The sequence below is a fragment of the Saccostrea cucullata genome, unplaced genomic scaffold, assembly GCF_032062105.1.
Source record: "Saccostrea cucullata isolate Sc308-1 unplaced genomic scaffold, CSIRO_AGI_Scuc_v1 ctg12553, whole genome shotgun sequence".
Classification (NCBI taxonomy): domain Eukaryota; kingdom Metazoa; phylum Mollusca; class Bivalvia; order Ostreida; family Ostreidae; genus Saccostrea; species Saccostrea cuccullata.
In genome coordinates, this window is record NW_026922165.1 from 1 (window position 1) to 6036 (window position 6036).

General features: G+C 29.9%; 1 long non-coding RNA gene across 1 annotated transcript; it reads right to left on the minus strand.

Annotated features, from left to right (window-relative positions):
• Positions 1–3620: 3620 nt before the first annotated feature.
• On the minus strand, positions 3621–4642 carry LOC134261309 (uncharacterized). The gene is made up of 3 exons (XR_009990794.1): positions 4566–4642; positions 4016–4262; positions 3621–3667 (listed from the first exon to the last, which is right to left on the minus strand). It is a non-coding gene; the product is annotated as an uncharacterized LOC134261309 (long non-coding RNA).
• Positions 4643–6036: the final 1394 nt, after the last annotated feature.

Below are 6036 nucleotides of genomic sequence, written 5' to 3' on the forward strand. Positions count from 1 at the left end.
GCTTAGTGTAATTTTTTAAAAAAGTTATTTTTCTAGACCCTTAAATTTAAAATCTAAAACAATTTTAACCTGGATCAAAATATAAATAATCTGATTGATTTTGTATCGCTTTTGTACATGCATCCGTTTTGAAGCTTCAAGGCAGCAGAAAAGCCAGAAATAGTCCTTAGCAAGGAAATAACAAAAAGATCTATATGATGTATTATAGGGTCATTGCATATTTCTGTTATTGTATGTCTATTTGTTGGAATATCAGGACTCACAGTGGCTGTATGTCTTGGGGGTAGGCTAGCTCAGTAAATGGAGCATTTGACAAGTTATACAGGGGTCTAAATTGATGATCCAGTAATAAGTTATATATGTTTTCCTTCTACACCTATAAATGCTAAAAAAGTGTATTCAGTGACAGAAGTGAGTCATAGACTTTGTTAATTTCAGCTGTAAACATACATTGCAATTAGAATAGATTATATTATAACAACATGTTTATATTTTTGTGAAGCACATAAACATATAAAAAATTATTTTTATAGGGTAATTTGGGCAAACACGGAATTGAAGCAAGGAATACTGCCATAGGAAACGTGATGAAAACAGAGAAAAAAGAAAACAGTTGAGAAAAGCAAGTACAAAAAATCACATGTCTTTGCACTGCATCATCATGTCTCACAACACTACATTACATTCTTCATCAACTGAACCATGATCACCAACACCATCAGAAACCACTTCTACTGCAAGGAGTATTAAAAAAACAAAAACTCTAACATTCACATCCAATCCTCTCTATGTCCGCTTGCACGCTAAAGATATGGTAATATACATTAAAATATATAATATATTTAAAAATTTTCAAATTAAAAGGACTTATCTATGATGTATTACAATAATGTCTTAAATAAAGGGATTTACATGCAGTGATGGAATCCTCATGCCAGTTTGCCATGGAGAGGTGTTTTCAGTTGAAATGATCCTCTAGCCGGGCAGATATGGAGAGGTGACCAAGACACAGATTTTTTTGTTAAACTACATTTACTTAAAGTATCTATGATATATAAATAAAAATGTCTTAAATGTAGGGATTTACATGCAGTGATGGAATCCTCATGCCAATTTGCCATGGAGAGGTGTTTTCAGTTGAAATGATCCTCTAGCCGGGCAGATATGGAGAGGTGACCAAAAAAAAATTACAATGTATTTGTTAAAAAATTACTTTTTATAATGTGAAAACTCATTAATGACTACTTTGTAAATCAACATCCTCTCGCCAGTTTGCTGTGAAGAGGTGTTTTCAGTTCAAATAATCCTCTAGCTAGGAAGTTTTGGAGAGGTGAATAACAGTATTTAACTAAACATGCTGTCAGAGTTTCTTTAATTTACCTTTATTATATCATATCCATTTATGAACTTGAAGTAGAATCCTAACTCAGTATTAAAATATATTGACTGAAATATTCTTAATTTGTCATGGTTATATAAAAATATTTTGTTTCAAGTCACTATGAGTAATTAAATTCTTATTTCAATTTTGTCTTACAGAAAATGGTATACCCGGTAACACCTTGGAATGCAGATGAAGAGCTTTTGTCGTGACAATCTTTCAAAATTATACCAGCAGAAATTTTTGTCTTGTTTGCATATTTTTTAATGCTAAGATTATTATTCTAAAAGAGAAATATGTGTTACATATATTTAAAGTTTTAAGCAAAAGCGAGTTGAAAAGTTTAAAGTGCTTTTGTGTCCATTAAGTTTTCTATGTTTTAATGATTACATGATGTAAATATCTTGCAGTATACCTTGATTTTATCTATAAATTTGTCATTTACAAAAAAGTAAAAAAAATTTTTTTTTTTTATTCAATTAAAAAAGTTTATTTATGATACTTTGATATGGAAAGTAATTAATTTTTTTTAAAGAAGAAAAGATGTACATTTACCTTTTCAGTGAAAAAAGGTGAATGGTGAACTTTTATTATTTCAAAAGATTAAAAAAGATGAACTTTAACAATTGTAAAAGATGGAAAGATGATATATAATCAACTTTTCAAAAAAGGTGAATGATCAACTTTTAAATTACAGAGATGAAAAAAGATGAAATTTTGTTCACCTTACCAAAATTTAAAGGTGAAAGTCAACCTTTTGATGTGAAAAAGGTGATGAAAGATAAAGGTTCATCTTTTGTAAACATTTTGTAAACTATTAAATATTATAAAAGGTGACTTTTCGTGCAGTGTTTATCGTGCCAATGCTTTTGTTACGGAATCTCGTTTTTTGAGAATTTCCATGAGACCGATTCAAAAGGCAAGTTAAATAAGGGTTATTAAGTATTTATGAATTGAAGAAAAAGAAAGAAGTTCCCCCCTCTCCCCAAAATAGAATTTTTCTCTGCCCAAAAAGATTTGCCGAGTTAGGAAAATTTTTTTTTTTTGCTTATCATTTTATTTTGGCAGGTAGGTTGAATTTATTTACTCGCTTTTAAAAAACCATGTACATTACTGTGTATTGGTGCGTTCAGTTCCCTGTTATGTCTTTTAATAGCCAACGGGGGGTCTTAAGTATTTTTTTTTTTAATTTACTACAGGTGTAACGACGTATAAAATAACCTTTAAAAAGTCTTCTTTAAATATCATGCAATTTATTTACACTCAAGAAGCCTATTCATAAAATTTAAAACCTGAATGACAAAAATCAAACATGATCATCATAAAACAAAACCCAAATAACGAGTACTTATTCATTATTGTTGCAGTAAAAACCGTTCAAGATCTCATATATTACACCAACGGTTATTGCATTTCCACTAAAAAACACAAAATTATATTCCTCTCAATTTAATTGTAAACATACAATGTACCCGTATGTACTATTGACTTCGACTGAATTCATAAAACAAACATTTCTACATATAATACAAAACCACATGTGGTAAATAAATATGGATTGGATTTTAAAACCCCTCGACATGCACGGCTATTCTTACAAAAGAACCTCTGTATTGTTATTCATTTAATCTGTTTTGGGGGAAAATCATTTTTATGAACACACACCTCTTCCTTTTTACGTACGCACGGAATTATCTTCAACGTCTTGGTGTAGTGACTGTTAAAAAAAAATTTAAATTTTTAAAAAAAAAAAAAAAAACCCGGCACCCAGTGACTCAAAAGAGCATTGTCCTTCTTAGTAAACAGACCGTAAAGAGAAATAGACCAATAGCAGTCCTGTAATGAATGTGCAACAGGCATTAAATGACATGACATATACATTTATAAAAATAGGACATCGAAAAAATTAAAAAGATGCGTTACATCGAGCTTGCTGATGAATGAATTTTGTCTTCCTCGTTTTAGTCCCTGTTTTCCTGTTTCTTTGTCCACCATAACAGGACGGTCTAATGTGATTAAAAAATGATTCTTGAAAATTGCATGCATAAATAATTTGGATAAAGAGAGGACCATCTCAAAATACTTACACTTTGTACAAGATTGTAGATAACTGTATATTGCATAGTTGTTCTCTTTAAATAACACGAAAGCTGATAAAAAAATCTAATTCTTACATTTATAGACTCAGCAAGTATAGCTTGATGGACATGGTGGTGTTCTGTATTAAGTATTAGTAGTAATTATCTTGTATGACCGCTCCATGTATATTAAACTCGGCGCAAAAACCTACAATGTGTTATATCATTCAATACATTATATTGTAAATAAAAAAAATTGGCATATTAGAGGAATTTTGTATCGATAATATGAAAAATGAATAAGTATTCTCAAAAAAAAAGAAATTTAAGAATAAAAAAAAAAATATTTGTTGCAATGAGTGACTCGATTACATATAAAGTTTATTTTTCAAGCATGCTGTGCATGTTTGTACATTAATCCTACTTATGAATTATAGTGTGAGTTGGGATATTTATGTTGCGATTAACAAATGTTTTAATTAAACATTACCTTCACTAGGGATAAGGGTTAATATATGATCAGATGGGTGTAAGGTTGTCAATCTGATATACGTACCCAGTATTGTACGATTTAATGCACAAACTTCCATTGTTGCGTTTCGATAAGAGTTTATTACACAGTGGTATTGGAAAATGTAATTTTGATTTCTGAATGGGGGTTTCAAAGATTCTGCACAGGACTGAGAAATAGATTCACAGTTTAATCTTTGTGCTGCTCTTGCCCACGACTCCTTATCTTCTGGACATTTCTCAACAAATCGCAAAGTTAATATTGAGATTTCACATTTTCCTAATGCTGTAACCTGTTTAAAAATAATGTAAATTAATGTGTTTGAAAATGCTATTTTAAATGTCAAGGACCGTAAAATTAAATGCAATAATTTCTCAAAACATTGGCCAATAAATGCATTTGTTCGGGCATATCAGATTCTATCAGTTAAACTTCGGTTTTAATTTATTTGTTTGAACACAGGGAAAATTTATTTAAAAAAATGCTTTCTAAAGTGAATTCTCTTTGATGTTTTTTTTAAAGAAACACTGAAGTTTTAGACCCCCTCAAAGTCATGAAAGAAAAATAATTGAAATAAGATAAAACTTTTACTTACTTTTCTTACACACAATGCAGTCATTATTATTGTAATTGAAATGATTATATATTTCATCATTTTCCTGCATATGCCAGAAATGATTCATCTCAATGTCCCCGTCAACTTAGTAATAATAATAATATATACCGGACAAGACTGATGGCTGAAAATTTTCTGCACAAAAATGTCTAAAAATAGCTTCTAAGTATAGAAGCTGAAAATTTTCATTCTAACTAAGAAGGAATGGGCATTGGACTGAAAAGGGATGCATGTTTTATGCACTGAATTCGTTCAGACAAATTTATATAGGAAATATATATATTGCAAAACTTCATAAATAAATTTCTTGTGTCTCGTTCTAAGAACACAAACTTTAACTTGGTAATCCTTTGTCAACTGACAACTTTGACTGAAACAATGCCTTCACTTTGCACAAATGTCGTATTTGTTGAACAACTATGCCCAAAAGGCAACATTTTTAAAGCCATAGATTGGCTTTAAAAATGATTTTCAATAAAAGTTATTTGTTTCACTGTTTCTTAAATGTACCCCAAGCTTATTCTATTGTAACCTTGAATGCGTTACAAATTCGAAAACAGTTGTTGACAAAATATTTCTTCCGAAAATTAAAATTGTCAAGTAGTTCGATATTAAAGTCCATCAAACAAAAAAAAGTACCAATTATGGTTTCCTGCTTTTGTGCACATATTCTTTTTTAATAAGACACAAAGAACGTCACACATAACCTAAAACTCTCATTATAAGATAATTACTCATGAATTTGAAAATGAGATATGAGGGGAATTAATTTACTCAGTATTATTTTATAATTCGATTATTTTTCTGACGTGTAGAACAATCTTGAAAACAAATGTAATAGGTAAAAAAGATTTCTTCTTCTACTTTAAAATCAATATTTTAATACCTACCCGTAGCCATACACACAAATGCTCATGTACATAATTATGTAACACTCAAAACAAAAATTGGAAAATAGAGATTATTTCTTTATGTACCCCTCCTGAATGCTGTCACGATCATATCCTTAATTTCAAGAGCAAAAGAAAAATCTGTACTTGTCTGTTATCTATCTTTGATTAAAAAAAAGTTGTACTTGATATTTTGTTTTCAAAGTTATTGCATATTAGTTATATCAACAACACATTAGAAGTGTGGTTTGTAATTAAGAATGTTTTTAAAGTTTTGTGTGAGTTATTTGTGTGTAAATCACCCAGACTTGTCACGTTGGCATTTTTAATGAAGCGCTATAGCGCTTCATGAAAAATATGCCTACGTGCAAGTCTGTGTGATTCTCACACCAATAATTCACACTAAACTTAAAAACATTCCTTATATTTACATTTTACATGTTTGGAAGGAACTAAAATTTACGCAATATTTTGAATTCTTGCTGCCCTATATCGTTGTAATTTACTAACGTCGCTGAAGACTCATTGTGACGTCACGTTAACGCACATTTTTCTGAGTA